Source organism: Podarcis melisellensis (assembly GCF_964234715.1).
Source record: "Podarcis melisellensis genome assembly, chromosome: W".
NCBI lineage: Eukaryota > Metazoa > Chordata > Lepidosauria > Squamata > Lacertidae > Podarcis > Podarcis melisellensis.
The window spans coordinates 16,534,112-16,560,569 of NC_138535.1; the positions used below are offsets into that span (position 1 = coordinate 16,534,112).

The window sequence follows — 26,458 nt, forward strand, 5'->3', positions numbered from 1 at the left end:
AAACATGCTATCAAGCGCTGCTTCCAGTGTATGAAATTGTGTTCATTCAGCACAGGCATTCCTAGCTTTGCATCACTATCAAAAGCTGCTCTAGCCATCTTAAAATCCAAAAATTTGAAACTTCTTCAAAATTTCAAAATTTCTCAAAATTTTAAAATCAAAATCTCAAAAATCTCAAAATAATTCTTCACTGCCTTGGGTCACTGTGAACTCTGAGGGAAGGGGGGGGTTGCTTAATCCCCACTGCACAATGGAACAAAGGGACCATGTGCTTACCAGGAAGTTAACTCAGAAAAATACTACTCAACTCAAAATCACAATCCAAAGCAATCCTTCAAAAATACGCAGAAATATGCAATACTGGGCCCCATAACCCTTTGTGGGAATGTTCTGGGGTGCAGGAGAGGATATATTGACTAATTATATCCTTATCCAACTTGTGCTAACAAGTTCCCAAAATATCAGCAGAGTTTATAAACATTCCCTTTTAGTTTGCAACGGTAACGTGTGCACAGGTTCGCTAGAACCTCTATAATAATTACTCTGGTAATTTCCCCTTTGATCCCTCTTAAAATACAAGACACTACACAGTCTTTATAAAAGTATAAAAGAGTTTACTCACGTTCTGTTCACAATATGATCCCAGAAGGCACACAGACTTAAAAAGGTAAAATACATTTAGAATCTATCTTGTAGCAAGATAGTCCTTATCTCCTCTCTTGGCTGGGAGCCAAGAGAGCATCCTTAGATGTTCCTCATGGAAGGAAGATGGCAGCGAGAGGCAAGAGAGAGAGGCAAGAGGCAAGAGAGCAAGAGGCAAGAGAGCGAGATGGCTGCCTGCCCTGTGCTTTTATCATTACCTGCACAGGTGAGGCCACACCCACCTCTGGTCACATGCGGAGGAAGTCCGTCCCCAGGAAGTTTACCTGCTTGCTGGACAGACATCCCTCCCCATGTTCTAACATGTACACTCTAGGAATGTTGTCATTGACTGCTCCTGTGTTTTACATCCCACAGGAGGAAGGAGCGAAACCACTGTATAACAGTGCTCCCAGCTCCCAGCCCCTCTAGACGGTCCAGAAGGATGTTATGGTCGATTGTATCAAAGGCCGCTGAGAGATCCAGCAGAACTAGGAAACAACTCTCACCTTTGTCCCTAGCTCGCCGGAGATCATCAACCAGTGCGACCAAGGCAGTTTCAGTCCCATGATGAGGCCTGAACCCCGATTGGAAGGGATCCAAATGGTCCACATCCTCCAGGCGTGCCTGGAGTTGTTCAGCAACCACGCGCTCAATCACCTTGCCCAAGAATGGAAGATTTGAGAATGGGCGATAGTTGGCCATACTGGCCGGGTCTAAAGATGGTTTTTTAAGAAGCAGTTTAATGACCGCCTCTTTCAGCGGATCTGGGAATGTTCCGTCACAGAGGGAAGCATTCACCACCCCGCAGAGCCCATTGCCCAGCCCTTCCCGGCTTGCTTTTATTAGCCAGGATGGGCAAGGATCAAGGAGACAGGTGGTTGGTTTCACGCGTCCAAGCAGCCTGTCCACATCCTCGGGGGGTAACGGATTGAAACTGATTCCATGCAACTTGACCAGACAGGGCTCTAGCACTCTCCCGCCCCAGCCCAGCTCCCACGGTGGTGTCTAGCTCCTTCCGAATATGAGTGATTTTATCTGCAAAAAACTTTGCAAAATCGTTGCAGGAGATCTTGGGGTCTTTACAAGGCCCCGGTGGTAACGGTGGTTCCGTTAAATTGCGGACCACCTGAAAGAGTCTCCTGATACTATTTTCTGCAGATGCAATAGAGGCGGTGAAGAAAGTCTTCTTCGCCGTCGCTATCGCCACTTGGTAGGCTCGACGTTGAGCTCTAACCTGTGTCCGGTCAGATTCGGAGTGAGTTTTCTGCCACCGATGCTCTAGCCGTCTCAGAGATTGTTTCATCGCCCTCAGCTCCGAAGAAAACCACGGGGCTGTCCGGGCTCCATGCAATCAGAGAGGGCGCTTTGGAGCCAGACAGTCAATAGCCCTGGTTAACTCTGCATTCCAGCGGGCCACCAGGGAATCAGCTGAAAGACCACCAACATGGGATAAAACATCCCCTACCACTCTCTGGAAACCATTTGGATCCATTAAGTGGCGGGGGCGGACCATCCAAATTGGTCCCACCTCCCTGCAGAGGGGAAGGGTCGCGGAGAAGTCCAGTTGCTCAAGAAGTCCAGGAAGTGATCTGATCATGGCACTTCTTTTGTTTCACTTTTACTTAGTGTCAGATCACCCACGTCACTAGAGGTGAATACCAGGTCTAAGGCTTGTCCATGACTATGAGTTGGGCCCAACTTATTCAGGGACAGCCCCATGGAGGCCATGCTTTCCACGAAGTCCCAAGCATCCCCTTGTAAGGTCTTGTCGGCATGGATGTTAAAATCCCCTAGGACAACCAAACTAGGTGTCTCCAGGAGAATATCCGCCACGACCTGAAGCAGCTCGGACAGGGAATCCTTGGTGCAGCGGGGAGGTTGGTACACCAAAAGGAATCCTGTACTGCCCCTATTGCCAACTTCCAGAACATGCACTCAGAAAACTGGGTCTTCCCAGTAGGAGGCCTGATGCAAGCTAATGATTTCCTAAAAATCACTGCAACCCCCCCTCCCCGCCCACATGACCTGGGTTGCTGTGCGTAAGAGAAACCTGGTGGGCAAGCAGCGGCAAGGACAGGCCCATCTGCTTCCTCCAACCAGGTCTCTGTCACACATGCCAGGTCAAATCCTCCATCCACAATCAGGTCGTGGATGGCAGTGGTTTTATTCATAATTGACCTGGCATTACATAGCAACACCTTCAGGTCATGTGGGTTTCCCCTGTTGATTCCAGTATCCATCCGGTCAAGGACAGACCCGGAGGCAGGGATAGTCCTCAAACGATGACTAAACCTGCCTCCTCGGTAATGACATGGTCTGGTCTTAGCGTAACTCCACCTCCTGCTCATGATCACCGAGATCGGATGTCCCAGTGCTTCCCCCCCTGTGGAACTTGTCCCAGCCATCTTGTTGGCTAGGGCCCCACTCCCAGGCAGCCCTGATCCCGCCCCTTAAAAACAAAACACAAACTATACAGAACCAATAAAACAACAAAAAACAAAAACAGAACAATTATACTAAAATTAATCCCCAATCAAATATCCATCCCACCCACCCACCCACACCCAACAAAGGAAAAAAGGAAAAAAATACAAATTTAAATTGCCGACTGCTTGAGGACATTTTAAAACACATTAACCACTTGGAACAGGGAAGAAATCGCAGAACACTTCCCACACTTCCCCAAAAGTTTGTTCCAAATAAGGGCCTGGGCCACGCCCCCGGGGCCAGTTGGAAAAGGCCCTGGAAGGGAGCAGGCCCTGCAGTCCTCCCCACAGCCGATGGTCCGAGGCCTCACCGCAGCAGGAGTCCCTTTATAGCTGGGAGAGAGGGCCTGGGCCACACCCCCTGGGCCAGTTGGAAAAGGCCCTGGAAGGGAGCAGGCCCTGCAGTCCTCCCCACAGCCGATGGTCTGTACCCATCAATGACCATCGGCTGGTCCAATCTCCTACCCCGTCTTCACTGGAGGGGGGCTTCCAATCCCTCTCTCCTCAATTATGCGGTGAGTAAAATTAACAGGGCCATGCACAACACCATGCGCCAAATTGGTGGGTTCTCTATCCCACATCCCACCATCACATCAGATAGAGTTGACCTATTCCGGGGGGACGGGGTGCACCTGTCCCCACTGGGCAATGACTTCTGGCTCCACAACTTGCGACGAGCCCTTGGGGACTGGATAGATTGCGGGGTTTGATTGGTCCTTGGTTGTGGGACTTGGCGGCGAGGCCCCTTAGGGCCTCGAGTGGTGGTTCTAGGCCTTGGCAAGGTAGCCTTTAGCTACCCATCAAGTTGGGGGGATGCATTCATGCTCCCTCCCCATGCGGCGGCGCTTGCAGGGCCCGTTAAAGGGCAAAACTGGGAGTCCCTGGCCCTAGAGCGGCGGTATGTAGGTCAAACTCCCTGGACGAGGTCAGTGGCAGGGCATGCTGTGTAAGTTTGCGCTTTGCAGTCCCCTCTCACTGGGCCTCAACTGCCTGCATATTCTCAGCCAGGCGGGCTGAGAGGGTTACCTGCCAAGGCCTGTGCCAAGTTTCCCACTTCTGAAGTTCAATAAAGTTGTGGCCAATTTGAACCCATACTCTGGTCTCTTGTGTTATCATTTGGGGAAAGGGGTAGGCACCACAGACAGGGTTTAGCGTGTGTGCCCACAATACTCTGCTAAGCTTTGCATCAGGCGAAAGCACTTCAAAAGTTCACAGGTGTCAGGGGTTCAGGAGCAGAGGCACAGGGGAAGGAGGAAGTGGAGAGCGAAGGGGAACAATCCGAAGGCAGTGTAGGTGAGGATGACAGTGGGACAAGAGATTCCATGAGTCTGTCCAGTGATTCGGAAGATTCCCAGAAGGGGGCACCTATAGCCAGAGCAAGGGGGGCCCCGGGGGGGGGACGCACCAGAAGCAAGGGACCAGCGGTGACTCCCAAAGCAGCAGCTGGAGATCGGGACCAGCTTCCCCACCGGAGCGTAGCGGGGGGGAGGGTCCCACGTGTCAGGGCCGGCTTCCCCTTCAGGGGAAAGAGAAGATGAGTCAGGACTGACCACGCCCCTATCGCTGAGTGAGGGAACAGAGGGGAAGTCAGAGCCAGCTAGCCCCCCCGAAGGGGGAAGCAGTGAAAGGAGCAGCGGAACGGTCAGGAGGAAGGTTACCGGCTGGGCGCGCGCGCCAAGTTCAAATGCACAGGCGCGCGGGACAGCCGGGAGCGCAGACTGGGAGCCAGGTCCTAAAGCACGCCGGAGGGAGGGGGAAGAATCCGCGGACTCAGCATCAGAAGAGTCCAGAAAGGGCAGCACCCCAGCGGGCAGAAGGACCCAGAGGAGAAAGGAGCAAAGGAGGAGGTGGAGCAAGGCTAGGGTCTTGAACTGGTGTCTGGGGGGAGGAGATTCAGACGGAGCTTCAGCGGTCTAGCGTTGAGACGTAGAGCTGCGCGCCGCGGCTTTGGAATCGAAACTGAACCTTAATAAAGACTTTTGTATATAACAAGAACTGGCGTTGGTCCTCTGTGAGCTGGGACCTTGGGCAGCTCTGACAACAGGCTTCAAAGTTTTAACACACTGTTGATTCATGTTAAGCTTGGGGGTCTAAAAAGACCCCTAGATGGTTCTCACATGTACTACTTGCAAGCCAGGTGTCCCTCATGTTATACTAGTGCAATTGGTTATTCCTGCCTGTCAGGGAACTGACATCAGAGCGAGAGGCGGAGGCAGGGCTCCAGAGCGATGCCGGAGAGGGGACCAGCAGGGGGGAAGGAATTCAGTGCAACACCAGTAGAGAAGGGAGGGAGATGGAGGAATTGGAGACTGGTCTCCAAGACCCTGCATCAGAGACTAGTGGAGAGAGCGCTGGCACACCCCTGCCTTCCCCTTACTTGCACAGACGAGTTCCGCACAGGGAAAGTAGGAGGAGACTTGGCGTCAAACAGCTCTTACGCTGGAAAAGGTTCAAGAAACGCCCACTGACAGATTCTGCAAGCGACTGACCGGCCACGGAGTGTGGGCTGGCAGCCAAGGCATGGTGAACCAGGCAGTCGAACACAACTAGCAGGCAACTTACGCACAAGTAACCCCTTACAACCATCACACTGCCTAAGCGCAGAACTTTACGTTTGTCCCTATAGATTTTTTTGGGTTAATTTTGGCCCAGTTCTTCAATATGTTAAGGTCATATTGAATTCTGATTCTTTCTTCTGCAGCATTAGCTACCCCTCCGAGTTTTTGGTGTCATCTGCAAATAGGATGAGCATCCCCTCAATACCTTCAGCCAAGTTGTTTATAAAGATGAATGAATGAATCTTTATTTGTGTCAGCCATTGGCCATAGCAATAAAACAACAATACAATATACAAAGAATACCAATAAAAAGTCAATTATATAAAATACATTTTAGGGTTTTGAATCAATAGCCAAATAGTGGATCTTATTCTGATTGCCCCAGCTAAAAACCTTGCAACCTTTGCTGTCACCTGCTCATCTTGATTTGCCAAGAGAAAGGACAGTGTGGCCGTGGCTGGGCGACCCAGAATGGACAATAAAAGAGGGGCAATAACCTTATTCTTCAAGTCTTTATAAAGAATGCAAGCCAGAAGGGCATGCGCCACCGATTCGGTATTGCCATCTCCACAGGGACATAAGCTTTTTTCATGTGGAATCTGTTGGAATCGTCCCTCGAGTACAACCAAGGGCAATACATTCAATCTTGCAAGAGTAAAAGCGCATCTATATTTTAGAATCGCTAGGTTATGCAGATAGGGTGCCAGAGAGTCGAAATGGGAAGGTGGATCCCCTCAATACCTTCATCCAAGTTGTTTATAAAGATGTTGAACAACAATGGACCCAGGACAGAAACCTGCGGCACCCTACTTGTCACTGGTCACCGTAAGGATTGCATCAAACAATCCTTCCTGTGGAGAGCACTCTGCAGACTAGGGCTGTGAGATAAATTGCCATACCGTTGAAATGACATTGTGGTAAGTCTTTCAACTAGGCCAGGCACGTCCAACTCCCAAGAGACTGCGATCTACTCCCAGTATAAACAAACTGTCAGTGATCTTGCCACTTTTTGGGTGGAGAACCGAGCTGTTGAGCTTTTTTTTAAGGGGAAATGCCAGAAAAAAATCACTCACCAATAAAACCGCCACTAACAAACACACGAAGAGCAAAATCTGATGTCAAATGGCCACCCACTTGACCACCTGTCGATCTCGGTCCACCAGTTGGACATGTCTGAACTAGAAAATATACTGGTGAACAAAAGGAGGAGACTGACAGCTTGGGGGGGGCAGTTCAGCTAAACTGATACTTTGCAGATACTATCATCTCTCCTGCTTTGTTTGCTCTCTCACTCCTCCCTCCCTCACATCCTGATAATGATTATAACCCCTCACACAAACCAGCAAACTCTTTCAGCTTAACTGATATGTTTCTTGCTACTTTCCTTGGCAAGAAGGCAGGCACCCTTTGTTGTCCCTCCCCTTGCTGAAAAATAAGGACATAAATCCTAGGCTGTAACCAATAATCCCTTGCAAGCACACAAACCAACACAGGCCTAACTTCCTGTTCTCTCTCCAAAAACTCAGAGCTCAGCTAATTATGCAGAACCTGCTAATAATCCAGGAGCAACCCCCCATGGCTAGGCAATCAAAGATCCAGCACAAAGCAAACAAAGAACTAAACAAAGAACTGGAAAACACTTCTATCTTTTTTTCCTTGCACCCACCCCCACTGGTGAAAAAAAAGGGAGGATGTATTTTTATTTTCTGGTGGTGTTCACATTGTTGGTTCCCACTAAATAGCTTTCCTCCATATTAAAAAGGAAGGTTTTTTTATTTATTTAAATGAGACTATTTCTTTGCTTGCTTTCCCTCCCTCCCTCCCTTTGATAAAAAGGGAGAGTCTGCTGGGATGGTGTGGTTTTTTTTTGGGGGGGGGAGGAGGGCTTCTGTGTCAGGGGGAAATAGAGGGGAGAAGATTTAACTGGCTGCCTTCTGCTGAAATGGGAGGTTGGGTACTAAGTGAGAATGATGAGGAGGGTGTTTATCGGTAAGTAGTGCAAGCAAATGTGTGTCTACTCACAAGCAAGCCACACTGAATTCAATGGGGCTTACTTCCAGGAAAGTCGAAGTACATTTAGTTGAACTCAGTGGGGCTTATGCATGCACAGATTCCACTTAGACCTCTGAGTGGGGAAGCAGATGCAACTTGACTAGTAAATCACTTGATCTATTCTTAAATTAGTTGATAATATATTAAATATATTATATGGAAATTTATTTAATATTTTAATTAAATCTACTACTTCCTTACATTTTAAAGCCCTCCACCACCACGGGAAGGCGCAGCAAAGACTGCCGTCACCCCTGGGAAGCACAGTGCACCCTCCACCACTGTGACAAGGCCCTCCCCCACCGTGGGAATGCCTGGCAAGACCCTCCATTGCCAGGGATAGGCAAGGTGAGGCCCTCCACCACTACAGGAAGGCATGGTGGGACCTTCTGTCACCACGGGGAGGCATGGTGGGGCCTTCTTCCTCCACAGAGATTCCCGGTGATGCCCTCCACTGTCGCAGATTGGTGCACAAGGCCCTCTGCCACCGCAGGGATGCTCCGTGAGGCCCTCTTCTGCCATGGAGATGCCTGGCAAGACACTCTGCTGCTGCAAGGAAGTGTGATGGGGCACTCAGCTGCCACGGATATATATTGTGATATATCAAGATATTGTGATGTTTAGCTGGTGATATATTGTGATCTTGAAAAGCAGATATTGCCCAGCCCTACTGCAGACAGGGAGCCACCACTGAAAAGGTCCCATTCTCCTGCTTGTAAAAGTAAAATAATTATAATAATTTTAATTATCCCTGAGCAGAGTGCCCAGTTCAAACAAACAGGAGCGCCTGAGCACCTCTGCTGCTTTAGTCTTTAAGAGAGGGGAGACACAGGATGTGATGGGAACCCAGAGAATTATCTAGTACAATCTCCTGCAATGCGGGAACCACAGCAAAATAATCCCTGAGTTCACAGCGAAAGTGCATCACCTTCTGAAGGAGACTGCTCCACTGTCAATTGGCTCTTACCCATACAAAATTCTTCTGAAAGTTTAGTTTGAATCACCTTTCTTGCCATTTAAATAAATTGAAACACAGACTCATAGAATTGTTAGCTTTCCATACTGCGCTCTGTAGATTTTCTTCATGAACGGATTTTCTCTTTTTTCTGTGCATGCAGAAGAAGCACCAATACTAAGTTCATAGTTATGTCTTATGTGTCTTTGAATCGTAGAATTGTAGAGTTGAAAGGGAGCATGAAGCCCAACCCCCTGCAATGCAAAAAATCACAGCTAAAGAACCTCTAACAGGTGGCTGTCCAACGTCTGTTAAAAACCTCCAAGGAAGGAGAGTTCACCACCTTCCGAGGGAGAACGTTCCACTCGAAAGACGGCGACCGTAGAGAGGCGTCCAGGCAAGGCAGCAGTAGCAGCGCGACACCTCCTTGGCCGAGGGCTGTCCGGAGCTGTCCTTTCAGCACCACTGCGGGTACCTCCGTAAGCAGAGCTCATGCACCAGTCGCCGCCCCGGCTCAATTCCGCAAGGTATTCTCAGAAGAAGGTGAGCAACGGGGACAGTGGCAGACCTTGTGACCTCAAATTTTAGCGGCGCAAATTCGGCAGCTATCCCCACCTCCAATTCTACATAATATATGTACAATTGACCGGTGCACCAAACCGGTCGCGTTCCCCTAAATCCGCCTCTGGCGGAGTGTGGGGAGAGTGAGCGAACGAGCAATGAGCAAGCTGCGCCCCATCCTGCGCCAGGCTCCCGCGCCGCTGCGCGGCCGGCCGGGAAAGAAGCCAGCGAAGGCGGAGTGGTCGATTGGGAAGGAGTTGGCCGGCCAGTCCCCGCATAGGCTTAGCGGAGATGGGGAGGTGGTGGAGGAGGAGAGCCGAGCGGTGACAGACGAAGATGAAGAAGAGGACTGCTGCCAGGTGGCTGGCTAGGGGATGCCGACGCCCCGGTGCCGGCCATGGTGAAGGGTTTCCCGGCGCTGGCAACACAGCATCATGCACTGCTCGGTGGGAGCCCATAGCAGCAGCAGCCCAGCGGCAGCAGCAGCAGCAGCAGGGAGAGGCTGGGGGCACCATCGGGGCGGGGATCGGCGGTGGACAGGGGGCGCCGCTGCCGCCCGTCTCCTTGTGTCCGAAGATGCTTCTGCCGCCGCCGCCCGTCGTCGCCGAGCCACCATGCTGCTGCGGAGGAGGAGGAGGCCGGTGACATTGCCGGGAGGGGGCGCGAAGAGGAGTCAGGAGGAGGAGGAGCCCCTCCCTCGCCCCCCCTTCCAAAAATATGACCGGCGGCACCGCCTTCCAGAGCCGTCGCCCCCGTGCCTCCTCCAGCCCGCCCGACAAGCCTTGCGCCGACTCTGAGCGGGCCCAGAAATGGCGCCTGTTGCTGGCCTTGTTCCTTTTCTTCACCGTCCTTCTTTCTGACAGCCTCTGGCTCTGCGCCGTCGCCGCTGGGGCCCAGCTCGGAGCCCAATATAGGAGCGTCTCCTGGCCAGAAGTCGCGGTAATGGGCAGCGACGATGGTCAGGCCCGGACGGCTCGGCCCTGTCTGGACTTGAGTTCGGCCTGCAGCCCACGGCACCTCCTGCAAGGACCGCCCGGGGTCGCCTTCCCGGCAGCGCGTGTGGAGGCCTCACCGTCGCAGCTGGCCTTTCTGGAGAGGCACTTCCGGGTCCTGCGGCTCCAGTTCTGCGAGGCCTACACCGTCTGGGACCTGCTTCTGGGCATGGACGACCCGGAGAGCCTGGACTGCAGTCTCCGGAGCCTGCTGGCTGACGTGGCGGCGGGCGGCGCGCGGCGCGGGGAGGCCTGCAGCGGCTGCCTCGAGGCCTACCAGAGGCTGGACCAACACGCTCAGGAAAAATACTATGAGTTCGAAGAGCTGCTGGAGAAGTACCTGCAGGCTAAGGACTACTCTGTGTGCTCCTGCCTAAGGGACTGTAAGGTATGGTTATTATCACTATCACTATTACTACTATTAATTGCCATTATATCCCACCTTTCTTCCAAGGAGCTCAATGTGGTGTACATACTTCTCATTTAATTCTTACAACAGTCCTCTTAGGTAGGCTAGGCTGAGAGGGTGTAATGACTGACCATCCAAGGTTACAAGCAGTGAGCTTCATGGCCAAGTGGGGATTCAAATCCAGGTCTCCTTAGTCTGCCACTCTTAACCATTACACTACACAAGTGACTTGTTTTCCCTCGTGTTTGCTTGCTCACACCTGCACACCTTGCTCATTTAGAGTACCACGTGGTACTCATTTGGAGTAAACTGCTCTGTAACATAGCTGAAATCTAGGTACAGAATCATAGAACTGTAAAGTTGCAAGTGTCACCTAGTCCAGTCCTCTGCAATGCAGGTGGAAGCACAGCAGGAAAATTGGTTTTATAAAAGGAGGGAAAGCAGAGGACAGCCTCATATCTCCCCACCCTGAACAGGCAATGAATTGTTGGGCAGGGTGGGTGGGGAGTTGCCATGGAGCCTATGATGGAGAAAGGCTACTAGCCACAATGGCTATGCTCTGCCTCCACAGTTGGATGAAGTGATGCTTCTGCATACTAGTTGCTGGAAACTAGCTCTCAAAGTTCACTTGTCCTCTGGAGCACATTGTTACACTGTGGAACTTACTCCCACAGGAGGCAATGATGGCCACCAACTTGGATGGCTTTAAAAGCAGATTAGACAAATTCATGGAAGAGAGGGCTATGGACCATTGGCCTGATTCTGCAACCTTTTGGATGAGGTGTGTGACTCATAATCAGAAGAGCCCTGCTGGATCACTCTTTTAAATTTCCTATTATAGGTTTCAAAATTCTGTTACTTACAAAAAATGATGCCTGTTGCGCTCATATCATGTAGCTTGGTGGGAATTTGTCTACTTCATGAGGTCTAGGAACCTGCTAAATTTCAAACCAACCTGATAAAAACTGAGATAAGTACAGCAAGTTGGAAAGTGCTCCCCTTTGTCTTTGATGGAAGATTCAAACAGTGTTAGAAACTCAGATATTTATTTATTTATTTCCATTTTTTTAAAAATCATTTTATAACACAAATAAACAAAACAAACAGGAAAACAAACAATACAAACAATACAGATTCTTGTCTTATCCTTATTTTTTCTAAACATCATAATTTCTAACCATTTTTTTATCACACTTGCTTTAACCATAAAAATCTTCACATTTTATCACTTGCAAATAATACTATTTTAAAATACACTATCTTCTACTTCTAACCCTACAGCTTAAATCCACTTCCAAAGCTATTCTAAGATTTAAATAATAACATGTTTTTTCAAATATTCCTTAAACTTCTTCCAATCTGCTTCCACTGTCTCCTCTCTCTGGTCTCGGAGTCTCCCAGTCAGTTTGGCAAGTTCCATATAGTCCATCATCTTCATCTGCCATTCTTCTATAGTTGGTAAGTCTTGTTTCTTCCAATTCTTCGCTAGCAATATTCTCGCAGCTGTTGTGGCATACAGAAAAAAAGTAACATCCTTTTTTGGGATTTCACCCCCCACTATACCAAGTAAAAAGTCTTCTGGTTTTTTAATAAATGTGTTTTTCAACATTTTCTTCAGTTCATTATAAATCCTTTCCCAGAAGTCTTTTACCTTGGGGCACGTCCACCACATGTGGTAAAAGGTTCCTCCTTTTTCTTTACATTTCCAGCATTTATTATGATGAGTATGATACATTTTTGCTAACTTCACTGGTGTGTTTTTTTTATAATAATATTTTATTAGGTTTTCACAATAAAAGAAATTCCAAGCCAGCGAACAGAAAAAAGAAAAAACACAAGAAAAATATATGAACATAAAAGCACAAAAGTACAAAATTACAAAATACAAAAATACAAACATTAAACATAAAAAGGAAAAATAAAAAAGCACATAAAAAAAGAACAAAAATCCCTCTTTTTTGATTTCTCATCTTTAGTTAACTTATTTTCCTGATTTCCTCACGCCTCCCTTTTTTGTATCCCTTTTAATAATTGGTTCAGCAAATTCATATCCTATTAATTTATCTATTATCAATCCAATCTTACATTTTACCTTGTTGCTAGAACCCCTTCAATTCATTTCAATGTCATCAACTTTCAGATATTTTACAATGTTTCTGTAAATAAGTTTTAAACTTACTCCAGTCTTCTTCCACTGACTCTTCTCCCTGGTCACTGGTGTTAAATACCATCTATACATCATTTTCATCAAATTTTCTCTTAATACATTACAAGCTGTAAATTTGATTCTGTTTTCCCACAATTTCTCCCAATCCACCATCATGATATTGTGCCCCACATCCCTGGCCCATTCAATCATTACAGATTTCACTTGTTCATCTTTCGTATGCCATCCCAGCAATAAATTGTACATCTTAGATAGGTTTTTTGTTTTTATATCTAATAATTCCATTTCCAGTTTGGATTTCTCTGCTTGAAAACCAATTTACTTATCCATTTTAAAGACTTCACTTATCTGGATGTACTGGAACCAATCATCTAATTTATCTTTTCAATCTTTCATAGGATTTTAATCTAAATTGGTCCCCTACTTCCATCAGAATATCATTATACTTCAACCACATATCTTTCATATTCAACCTTTTATGGGTCTTAGCTTTCAATTGTGATATCCACCCTGGGTGTTTTCCTTTTTAGCAAATCCCTATATTTTATCCAAACATTGTACAAAGATTTTCTAATTATATGATTTTTAAATCCTTTGTGAGCTTTTATCTTCTCATACCATAAATATGCATGCCAACCAAATACATTATCAAAACCTGCCAAGTCCAAAATGTCTGTATCTTCCAGTAAAAACCATTATTTCAGTCAGCAAAAGGCTGCAGCTTCAAAGTAAATCCTTAAATCTGGCAGGGAGAAACCCCCTCTCTCTTTCACATCTGTTAATAATTTAAACTTGATTCTGGGTTTCCCCCCTGCCAGATAAATTTAGATAATACCTGTCAGAGCCACCCGTTGGTCCCAGCTCACAAGAGACCCAAGTCCAATCCAGTTTATTTACAAAAGTCTTTATTGAAGATCATTGCTCCTCTTACATTCCATCTCCGTGGCTCCACGTCTGTAACGTTAGACCGCTGAAGTCCCCTCTGAATCCGTACCGCCCCTACACCAGTTTAAGAGGCTTGTGCTGGACCACCTCTTCCTCTCCTTCCTTTTCCGCAGGGTCTTTCTGCCCCCCTGGGTTCCCCCCCGCCGGGACTCGCCCGAGGCTGAATCCTCTGACGCCTCTGCCCCCCTCCTTCGCGCTTTGGGGCCGGGCTCCTCCCCAGGGCTCTCCTCACTTCCGCGCGCCTCCACATTTGAACTTGGCACGCGTACGTTGCTCCTGACCTTTCTCTCGACCGCTACACTGCTCCCGGTGCTACTCTCCGCCCCTTCTGGCAGAGCGTCCTGCTCCGATCTCCTCCCCCTGTCTCCTTCTTGCTCTGCTCCCTCTGACACACTGGTAACTCCACCCCCTTCACTCCGTTCCGGCTGAGAAGCCGGCTCCGGTGTCCAACTCCCACTGGGGGTTCTCCCTTCGCTCCCCTGCTCCTGACTGCTTCCCCCTTGGCCTCCCCTTGGTCTGACCAGGGGGGCCCCCTTTTGGGAGTCCTCTGACTCACTGGACAGACTCATGGACGACCTTTGGTCATCGTCATCCTCCTCGTCATCTCTCTGGGATTCTTCCCCCTCGCTCTCTGTCTCCTCCATCTGCTCTTCTCTCCCTGAAACCCTGACAATACCTTTTGACATTCCTTAAAAAAATTCAACTTCTAAATGATAGGAAGTACTTAGAACAAAAATAACAACTTAGGCAATACATTCATCTTTATTGCAGAAATTCGGCCCAACAAAGATAATTTCAACCTTGTCCATATATCCAAATCTCTTTTGATATCTTTCCATAACTTTTCGTAGTTGTCTTTGTACAAATTCAGTTTTTTTGCAGTCATACTTACACCCAGATATTTCACCTTTTTCACAAACTTCAGCCCTGTGGTTTCCTCTAAATTAAGTTTTTCATGTATTGTCAATTTTTTTTCTAAAACTTTGGTTTTATTCTTATTCAATTTGAAACCTGCAACTTGTCCGAACTCTTGAATCATCTTCAGCGCTTTAATTGCACTGATCTCGGGGTCCTGTAAAGTCAATACCAAATCATCAGCAAAGGCTTTTAACTTACATTGTTTAGTTCCAACTACTATACCTTTAACTTCCTCATCTTTCCTTATCATATTCAGCAGCACCTCTAGGGCAGAAATAAAAAGCAGTGGGGAGAGTGGGCACCCTTGCCTGGTTCCCTTCTCAGAAACTCAGATATTTAAGCTACTCGCCAAATGACTCCTTAATCCTGAGTTACTGGTACAACAACGGAATGTCTAGTCTCTGTTTTTATTTTATTTTTTGCAAGATTTGTTGTTGTTTAGTCGTGTCGGACTCTTCGTGACCCCATGGACCAGAGCACGCCAGGCACGCCTGTCTTCCACTGCCTCCCGCAGTTTGGTCAAACTCATGTTTGTAGCTTCAAGAACACTGTCCAACCATCTCGTCCTCTGTCGTCCCCTTCTCCTTGTGCCCTCCATCTTTCCCAACATCAGGGTCTTTTCCAGGGAGTCTTCTCTTCTCATGAGGTGGCCAAAGTATTGGAGCCTCAGCCTCACGATCTGTCCTTCCAGTGAGCACTCAGGGCTGATTTCCTTCAGAATGGATAGGTTTGATCTTCTTGCAGTCCATGGGACTCTCCTCCAGCACCATAATTCAAAAGCATCAATTCTTCAGCAATCAGCCTTCTTTATGGTCCAGCTCTCACTTCCATACATCACTACTGGGAAAACCATAGCTTTAACTATACGGACCTTTGTTGGCAACGTGATGTCTCCGCTTTTTAAGATTCTGTCTAGGTTTGTCATTGCTTTTCTCCCAAGAAGCAGGCGTCTTTTAATTTGTGACTGCTGTCACCATCTGCAGTGATCACGGAGCCCAAGAAAGTAAAATCTCTCACTGCCTCCATTTCTTCCCCTTCTATTTGCCAGGAGGTGATGGGCCCAGTGGCCATGATCTTTGTTTTTTTTGATGTTGAGCTTCAGACCATATTTTGTGCTCTCCTCTTTCATCCTCATTAAAAGGTTCTTTAATTCCTCCTCACTTTCTGCCATCAAGGTTGTGTCATCTGCATATCTGAGGTTGTTGATATTTCTTCCAGCGATCTTAATTCTGGCTTGGGATTCAGCCAGCCCAGCCTTTCGCGTGATGAATTCTGCATATAAGTTAAATAAGCAGGGAGACAATATACAGCCTTGTTGTACTCCTTTCCCAATTTTGAACCAATCTGTTGTTCCATATCCAGTTCTAACTGTAGCTTCTTGTCCCAAATAGAGATTTCTCAGGAGACAGATGAGGTGATCAGGCATTCCCATTTCTTTAAGAACTTGCCATAATTTGCTGTGGTAAACAGAGTCAAAGGCTTTTGCATAGTCAATGAAGCAGAAGTAGATGTCTTTCTGGAACTCTCTAGCTTTCTCCATAATCCAGCGCATGTTTGCAATTTGGTCTCTGGTTCCTCTGCCCCTTCGAAATCCAGCTTGCACTTCTGGGAGTTCTCAGTCCACATACTGCTTAAGGCTTCCTTGTAGAATTTTAAGCATAACCTTGCTAGCATGTGAAATGGGTGCAATTGTGCAGTAGTTGGAGCATTCTTTGGCACTGCCCTTCTTTGGGATTGGGATGTAGACTGATCTTCTCCAATCCTCTGGCCACTGCTGAGTTTTCCAAATTTGCTGGCATATTGAGTGTAGCACCTTAACAGCATCATCTTTTAAAATTTTAAATAGTTCAGCTGGAATATCATCACTTCCACTGGCCTTGTTATTAGCAGTGCTTTCTAAGGCCCATTTGACTTCACTCTCCAGGATGTCTGGCTCAAGGTCAGAAACCACACTACCTGGGGTGTATGAGACATCTGTATGTTTCTGGTATAATTCCTCTGTGTATTCTTGCCACCTCTTCTTGATGTCTTCTGCTTCTGTTAGGTCCTTTCCACTTTTGTTCTTTATTATGGTAATCTTTGTACGAAATGTTCCTTTCTTATCTCCAATTTTCTTGAACAGATCTCTGGTTTTCCCAATTCTATTGTTTTCCTCTATTTCTTTGCATTGCTCGTTTAAGAAGGCCCTCTTGTCTCTCCTTGCTATTTTTTGGAAATCTGCATTCAGTTTCCTGTATCTTTCACTATCTCCCTCGCATTTTGCTTGCCTTCTCTCCCCCGCTATTTGTATGGCCTCGTTGGACAGCCACTTTGCTTTCTTGCATTTCCTTTTCATTGGGATGGTTTTTGTTGCTGCCTTCTGTATAATGTTACGAGCCTCCATCCATAGTTCTTCAGGCACTCTGTCCACCAAATCTAAATCCTTAAACCTGTTCCTCACTTCCACTGTGTATTCATAAGCGATTTGATTTAGATTGTATCTTACCGGCCCAGTAGTTTTTCCTACTTCCTTCAGTTTAAGCTTGAATTTTGCTATAAGAAGCTGATGATCTGAGCCACAGTCAGCTCCGGGTCTTCTTTTTGATGACTGTATAGAGCTTCTCCATCTTTGGCTGCAGAGAATATAATCAATCTGGTGATGTCCATGTGTAGAGTCATCTTTCGTGTTGTTGGAAAAGCGTGTTTGTGATGACCAGCTTGTTCTCTTGGCAGAACTCTATTAGCCTTTGCCCTGCTTCATTTTGAACACCAAGGCCAAACTTGCCAGTTGTTCCTTTTATCTCTTGATTCCCTACTTTAGCATTCCAATCCCCTATAATGAGAAGAACATCCTTCTTTGGTGTCATTTCTAGAAGGTGTTGTAAGTCTTCACAGAATTGGTCAATTTCAGTTTCTTCAGCACCAGTAGTTGGTGCATAAATGTGGATTACTGTGATGTTAAAAGGTCTGCCTTGGATTCGTATCAAGATCATTCTATCATTTTTGAGATTGCATCCCAGTACACCTTTCACCACTCTTTTGTTGACTATGAGGGCCACTCCATTTCTTTTACGGGATTCTTGCCCACAGTAGTAGATATGATGGTCATCTGAACTGAATTCGCCCATTCCCATCTGTCAGGGGTTCAGGAGCAGAGGCACAGGAAAGGGAGGAAACGGAGAGCGAGGGGGAGGAATCCGAAGGAAATGTAAGCGATGACAGTGGTCCGAGGTCTCTGAGTCCTTCCAGCGAATCGGAAGACTCACAGAAAGGGGCTCCCAGGGTCAGAGCAAGGGGGACACCCCAGGAAGAAGGGGCCAGAGGGGACTCAGAGAGCAGCAGCTGGAAATCGGGACCAGCTTCCCCACCAAAGAGCAGTAGGGGGGAGGAGTCCCAGGTATCGGGATCAGGCTGCTCACCGCCAGCGGGAGGAGATGAGTCAGGATTGGCCACGCCTCCATCGGAGAGCAAGGAAACGGTCGAGAGGAAAGTTGGAAGCTGGGCGCGCGCGCCAAGTTCAAATGTACAGGTGAGCGGCACAGTGGGTAGCCCGGATAGGGAGCCAGGTCCTAAAGCCCGCCGAAAGGAGGGACATGAGTCAGGGGGGTCAGCGTCAGAAGAGTCCAGGAAGGAGGAGACACCGGGGGGGCAGAAGGACCCGGAGGAGAAAGGAGCAACGGAAAAGGTGGAGTAAGGCTAGGGTCTTAAACTGGTGTACAGGGGGTGGAGACTCAGACAGGGCTTCGCCGATCTAGTGTCTAGACGTAGGGCTGCACGCTGCGGCTTGTAAATGGAAACTGAACCTCAATAAAGACTTTTGTACATTACTACCGGCTAGCGTTGGTCCTCTGTGAGCTGGGACCTGGAGGCAGCTCTGACACCATCCATTTTAGTTCACTTCACTGATGCCCAGGATGTCAATATTTAATCTTGACATCTCATTTTTGACCACATCCAACTTACCAAGGTTCATGGTTCTTACATTCCAGGTTCCTATGCAAAAATTTTTTTTACAGCATTGGACTTTCCATTCACTTCCAGGCATACCCGCAACTGAGCGACCTTTCGGCTTTGGCCCAGCCGCTTCATCAGCTCTGAATCTACTTGTACTTGTCCTCCGCTCTTCCTCAGTAGCATGTTGGACACCTTCCGACCTGAGGGGCTCATCTTCCAACGTCATAAGTTTTATATGCCTGTTGTCTTTGTCCGTGGAGTTTTCTTGGGAGGGATACTGGAATGGCTTGCCGGTTCATGCTCCAGGTGGATCACGTTTGGTCAAAACTCTCCACTATGACCTGTCCATCTTGGGTGGCCCTGCACAGCATAACTCATAGCTTCTCTGAGTTATTCAAGCCCCTTCGCCACGGCAAGGCAGTGATCCATGAAGGGGTTTGCAAGATTACAAAGCCAAAAGAAGTGTATATTGTCACAATTTACAATTCAGTCACACATTTTACCAATCACAGTAACCTTTTTAAAAAAATGAACTAATACACAATTCACATCAGTGACACATTTTTAATATCACATTTTAAATAGCAATTGTTAATTGGACACCAAAAACATAAATGGGGCTCAGCCTTAGCAATAACGGCCATCATAAGCATTGTTATAGACTAGGGGGACCCCCTAAACCTTAGAAATTAATAAATGCTAGAATTTTGATTATTTGGGATGTGAAGGGAGAAATATAAGCTGCAGAGGAATTCCTGGGCTAGCTTATGCAAAAAGACCTGGCTAAGCTAGGGCCATGAATGAACAATAAAGGGTCATTGAGGGACATTAGCAGTGTAAAAGAACTATCCTTCCTCCTTGCCCTGAGGTGTGAACAGAGACTGGGTTTGGAAGGTTGCCGGGTAACTGGGTGTGAGGTGACAGGAAAACAGAGGTTTGCCTTTCTCTTTCTTTTTTTTAATGGCTGTTTTGCTGAATTAGGAAGCCTCTCATTACCGCTTTACTCGCGTCCCACACAGTATCCAAACTAGTTTCTTTATGTAAGTTCCAGTCAAAATATTCCTTTACTGTCTCTCTCGCTTTCTCTACTATTTTTGGGTTCTCAAACAATGTATCATTCATCCTGCATCTAAAAGAGGATTGATCTTTACCTTTTAATTCCAAATAGATTGGAATCTATTTGGAAAACAGAGGTTTGAGCAAGGGTTGCTGGAAGGAGGAAGGTCTGGGATCCATCATTGGACAGGCTGACTACAGAGCTGGCTTGGAGAGATGCTTTTGACTCTAGGGCTGCACTGCTGTGGGGAACAAGCCCTTCTTGAAATGACCATGCTGTAAAATCTCTCTACTCTTCCGAACATATGATCATCATCATTTCTTCATACTGCCACATCATTTCTTATTTAGAGTCCAGTTGACATCCTTCACTTGCTGTTAAACCATTCTTCCAGCTGGCCTCTTTTTCCATCTTACAAACAGCACCTCTGTTACATCTTATAAATAAGTAAACCATTTCACGTTTGTAGTCCTTCATATACATTGTTGTTCTGGTCCTGGTGTGCTGGGAGAGTTCATTACTATCTTCCATTGTTCAGTTTTTTGAAGTGTTTATTTGGATGGTACAAGGTCACATTCCATTCCTCCCGCTGTTTACCAACTAGCGTACGAGCTGCGGCCATAAACAACTCACAGAATGCATATCCAATCTCCACCATTAAAATTCTGCGTTGGAGTTCTTCCTCAGCACACAGTTAAAAACAATATATTTTCTCAAATTCAGCCTTTTTGCCAGATCTGTTCGGCAGCAGTTAATTCTTTTTTCATTGCACCAACAGCACTCCTAGTCCAGTCCAGGAATAATTTTAAATAAAGTCCATTCAGCCTCGGTCAAGGAGGGAGGGCATAGTAAAACTTTGTTAAATTCCTTGTTGAGCATAAATCAAAACCCTCCTCCCTCTTCTGAAGTAACAAACAGAATAACATAGCAGCGGCCACACACGTCTCTTACATTTTGCAGGGGGTGACAAGAAGAATGGAGATAATTTGAAAACCATATGAAAGCACAAAGCACCATGTCCTCCCCCTTCCTTTCCCGGCTGTTGTAAGGATTTTCTCTTTTTTTATATAATATTTTTAATTGGTTTTTACATATATTTCCATACATATCATAGTATACGAAAGTAAATAAAACATTTGGCTCCCCAAGCCTGTGACTCCCCCCCTTCCTGATTGATAGCTTTCAAACCTATTCTCTGGATACTGCATTTTCCTATATTTCTTATTACTATTAAATCATAATCTTGTGTAAATACTAAATTAACTATAATGAATAGTAACTGATAGTTTTAACCTTACAAAACATCTTGTAACCCTACTAGCGATGTTCATTGTTTACAATTGTCTTTCAAGTATAACAAAAAATTGTTCCAGTCTTTCAGAAAAGTCTGATCCTGCTGGTTCTGGATTTTTCCCGTCAGTTTTCCCAATTCGGCATAGTCCAATAATTTCATCTGCCACTCTTCTTTCGTTGGTAAATCTTCTTGTGATGGCCTGGGAATCTGATTCAGAGGCTGAACCTGAGGAATCCCAGTCTGCACAGGAGTCCCCGCTCCCAGGGCCGGCTGAACTGGAGCAGGGCCTTGGATCTGAAGCGCCTGCACCTGTGCCGGATCCTCAGGAGCAGGCACCAGGTGATTCCACTCTAGCTCCAGAGGTGATTAAGGACACAGTGCCTACAGGTGCGCCTCTCCCGGCCCTGCCAGAGGAAGGTGAGTCTCCCCCTGAGTCCAGTAACTCCCCAGCCTCTCCTGAACTGCAGAGGCTTAGGGCAGAGAGGCGGAGGGAACTGGTTTTTCCCAGGAGGAGTGCTCGCCTTAAGGCCAAGAGAGGCGGGTCTCCTGGGGGCCGGGACCGCCCCTGGCCTCAGAGAAGATAAAGGCCAGTCAGCCCAGTCCCAGGTTGTGGGAGCAACGTCGTTGAGTACTTGCTCCTGCCCGGACCCAGACCTGACCCTCCAGTGTTCCTGTCCCCGCCCGGCTTCCTGCTTCGGACATCGGCCCGCTCCTTGTGAACTGTTTCCAGGCTAGTGACCCAGGACCGGACTTTGACTACGCCAACGGTAACCTTCCCCCTGGGACCAGCACACTTCTTGTTTTCATCTTTGGACTAGTAACATTCGCGCTGCAGTTGTTGGATATAGAAACAAAGTTTTATCCTGTTTATGTATTTCTCTACCTACTATACCTAGCAGGAAGGCTTCTGTTTTTTTTTGTAAACGTATATTTCAACATTTTAAAAAGTTCATTATATATCATTTCCCTGAAGACCTTCACTTCCTTACAAACTCACCGCATACTGTATGGTAAGTGGTACCTTCTTTTTCTTTACATTTCCAAAATCTATTTGTTCAATACATTTTTGCTAATTTCACTGGTGTTAAATACCATCTATAAATCATTTTCATTATACAGTGATACCTCAGGTTAAGTACTTAATTCATTCCGGAGGTCCGTACTTAACCTGAAATTGTTCTTAACCTGAAGCACCACTTTTGCTAATGGGGCCTCCTGCTGCCGCTGCGCCGGCGGAGTACGATTTCTGTTCTCATCCTGAAACAAAGTTCTTAACCTGAAGCACTATTTCTGGGTTAGCGGAGTCTGTTACCTGAAGCGTATGTAACCTGAGGTACCACTGTATTTTCTTTAAGCGAACTGCATGTGGTAAAGTTTATTCCATCTTTCCACATTCTTACCCAATCTTCTAACTGTATATTATAACCAATTTCCTTTGCCCAATGTATCATTATAGATTTTACTTCAATTTTCGTATGCCATTCCAAAAGTAACTTATACATTTTTGACAATATTTTAACCTTGTTGCTTAATAGATTTATTTCAAACCTGGATCTTATAAATTCAAATCCATTTTTCTTTTTATCTTATTTAAATACTTCATTTATTTGACGGTAATGTAACCAATCATTTACCAACTCTTTTATTTCCTTTCTTTTTTTCACAATAATTTTTATTAGTTTTCAATTACAATAATCCAATGGTAGCCTCATTAACAATGTCAAATTATAATAAAATTACTAATCCCAATCATTCAAATGCCAAATTATATAATTTAGGCGGCCTCCTGTATGCTAGAATTGATGCTTTGATGCGTTACTTTGTTTCTGCGTTTCAAAATTTTATTCATCTCAAGTACATTCCAGTCAAAATAGTTATCCCTTATACAACTGCAGTATTAATGACAACCATTTATCTCGACACATTAAATGATTTATAAACACAAAGGTGAAGCATTCCTTATTCTTCCTGTGTGTGACAATTATTCTGTCTGTTGTGTTCCTTCCTGTCCTTGTAAAATGTTATGTCTGTCTATTCCCAGCCGTTGCTGCTCTCCATCATGACTTGGGTGGAGCTAATATCCCATTATTGTTTCAGATGTTCTTGATTGCTCCGTCCCATTCATTGTTTTACAACTTCAACAGCAATTGCAAAAATCACACTGTTCCAATAGATATCCTGTTTTCACCATTGTTTTTTCTCAGCTTGGGAAGGAGAGTGATTAAACACACTTCAAATAAGCTCAGTAATAAACCTTCCTTGGCAAGCATGCAGATTCCTTTCATCCCTCCGTTCAGCCGATATATTTCCAATTAAGTTAAATTCCAAGTCATTTTAGCATTATTCAATTCAGTCCACTAATGATAGAGAATAGAGAAGAGTCAGCTCTAAGTTTCCCTCTTGCAAAATAGAGCTTTCCTCCCTCTTTCCTCCCCCCACAATTTTTACACACACAGTTCCATTTGGTGTTATTTTCCATAGCTACTATCCAGCTTCACCTATACATATATACATAATTTAAACTAACATTTCAAGGAGAGTTACCAAATTATAACTCTAGAGAAATATATATATATATCAAAAAGCTGTAGGCTCCCCCCCCATATTTAACACCGAATGAAGTCTTTCAAGTTGAAACCTTAACAGCCTTTCAGTTGATTAAGTTCCACAGTTTATGATCTCATCTCTTCTAGCGCATGCCTGTAAATTAGTCCAAATTAAACTCTAATTAACAGGAGAACCTCTGCTTCTTAATGGTGGTGTAGGAGGGTTATCAGCAGGCAAAGTGCTTTTGCATTCAGTGCCTCCCAGCCTCCCGCATTCCATGCCAGAGTGAGAGCCAGGTACCTACAGTAGATGAACTGCTTCAGCCTATCCCCCCCCCCCCCTCCTTGGGGGAAACTTGTAAGGATAATTACCCTGAATCATCCTTGTTTATCCTTCACTAACGATCTCCTGCTGTCATGGGAGCTGCATCCATTAAGGCAGACTAGAACTGGAAGCCTGTTGTAAGGATTCTCAAGCTTCAAAGAAAACATTCAGATACCCTCAAAGAGACAAGCCCAGTCCTTTCGGCAGCTGATTGATTGCAGCCCATTTATTGCAGTCTATTAGCATATGTCGGTCCAGGAGCACCTCTTGATTAATGCCAATTGTCCAAATTATGGAGGAACTAACCACAAATCATGCTGGAGACAGAGACTAGTCCATGGCAAGGACACGCTCCCAGGTCGCACCCACTCTGTCTTTCAAGTTGGCAGACACGGACTTGAGTGGCACAGCGGAATGCAGTGAGCTCCTCAGAACCCACTGGGGAACATTGCCAGGATTTTTGCCTCATAAATCCTAGCTTTCCCCTGCCTGAACCTTGGGCAGTGAGGAACAACCATCATTGACTCGTGACGTAGCCAGAAACCCACCTGGCATAAATTATTGAGGGGGCACAACATAATGTACATGACCTCACGCTGCATCAGGCAGCTCAGTTTGGAGCGAGGGGAAGGGAGACGCAGGCAGGTCTCCACCACAAAATGGCTGTCCGTGGTGGTGGCGGCAACTCCACCTGCTGCAAACCACACACTTCACACAAAGCACACATGCAAAGCCAGTTCGTTGCCCCATGTACTGCGGCACTGGAGCCCCTTTCTGCTTCTCGGTGGGCAGGGCAGGCAGCAGACGCTTTTATTCTGGAGGCTTGTTCTCCCTCCAGCTCTTCACAAATACAATTGTAGCTGCAGCTGCAGCTGCAGCTGCAGCTCCTCCTCTCCTTTCCTCTCTCCTTTTCTCCCCCCCCCCCCCCCCCGTTTGTCCTGTCCTGTTTGTGGCTGGAGCAATCAAGCAGCTGCCACTTCCTGCCCTTGGGTCATATCTTTACAGTCAGAGAAAAGGAGCAAATTGGTTAGTTTACTCTCTCCCCCTTTAAGGAAAGGTCCCCCCTTTAAAAATTTCACCTCACTTTACCCTAACCCTATATTGGTCCTTAGTATCTGCATTTCTGTAAAAAAAGCCAAACCTGGCTAGGCGAGGTAAAAAAAAAAGGAGAAATGCTGGTGAAGTTTACTGTTTTAGGATTAATTCAGTGGCAGTAAAATAGCAAGACTGAGGTGACCATTCTAATACCATTTCCCTAGGAATGGGCCTTCCAGCCTTTGCCTTCTCAAAACCAGACAGGCTCCCAAAGCCATCCCTCCTTCGGAAAGCAGTGCCAGGGCTCCCTTAGCATCCAGGAGCTGTAGCACCGGCTTGCTTCCTCAAAACCAGACAGGCTTTGGGAAGGTGGCAAAGGTGTTTGCACAGAAGGGGCCCAGAGCAAGGCTTGGATGGCTTAAGGTGGTTCTGGGGATTGTGCAACAACCCATATGTATCTCTTTCCTTATCTAGGCATGCTAACTCATGAAAGAGCGAGAGAGTGAGTTACCCCATTGCATCATATGTTAGACTTGGGGTAGCGCAGGAGGTGGTTATCTTTCTTTGTACAGATCAGCACTTTATTTAAGTATTAACTGTAGATTACAATTTTTTTAAAGCTAATGAGTTTGGCAGAACTGCCATACTATTTACATTTATTTTTTATTTATTTAGTTGTACTGTATTTATATTGTAAATAACCCCTATTTGCATAAAATAGAAAATATACATTTAAATTATCATTAAGAAGCCAGAAGGTAAAATCAAATAGAACTAAAAGTATCAAAATATTAATAATCAGCTGTTAAAACATACATATTTAAGAAACACATATTAAATACATTGAGGCCTGCATAGCAGGGGGTTGGACTAGATGACCCTTAGGGTCTCTTCCAACCAAAATGCAAAACTGCACATGCTCCATGTATTTGAAGAGAGAGGAGAGCTTTATGGCAGAGTTCTGCCTTGCATGCAGAAGGTCCCAGGTAGGTTTGATTCATGGCACCATATTGGTCTCCTTTTTGTGCCATTTTAAAGTTTGTGACAAACACTGGAGCATTGCAACTTCCTATGCTCCTGTGTTCACATCCATTAAACATCTATACTGGAACCACCATCTCATTCATAAAATTGATGTTCTATATCTTGCTTGAACTCCAAAGAGCTCAGGGTGGCCTCTGTAGTTTCCCCCTGTCCTGTTATCCTCCCAACAACCCTGTGAAGTAGGTTCGTCTGAGAGTGAGTGAGTGGCCCAAGATCTCTTTGGAAGCTCTATGGTTGAGTGAGGATTTGGTTTCTGGTTTCCCTGATTGCTGCAGAACTGCAGTTCTTTGTGCATTTCAGGGGGCTGAACTAGATGACCGCTAGAGCCCCTTCCAACTGTACAGTTCTATGATTCTACATTTTCTGGGTCTCTAAAAGACTGGCCATTGATGGGGATGTTACAATGTGGAAAGAGGGGTGTTCTTTTTTAAAAGCAAAAATCTTGAAATTCCACTCCAAATCTATAATTCATTATACAAATTCTTACAAGTTCAGTCCACCTATACCAAACCAAAAACATTGTGTTCTCTTGTTATTGA

At 46.1% G+C, this 26,458-nt stretch overlaps 1 pseudogene across 1 annotated transcript in view; it reads left to right on the forward strand.

The window, feature by feature from the left end:
• The first annotated feature begins 9,935 nt into the window (after positions 1–9,935).
• Positions 9,936–26,458, forward strand: part of LOC309361222 (NALCN channel auxiliary factor 2 pseudogene) — a 70,267-nt pseudogene continuing 53,744 nt past the window's right edge. Inside the window, exon 1 of the transcript XR_014173428.1 lies at positions 9,936–10,634. The product of XR_014173428.1 is annotated as an NALCN channel auxiliary factor 2 pseudogene (transcript). The remainder of the gene's footprint in view (positions 10,635–26,458) is intronic.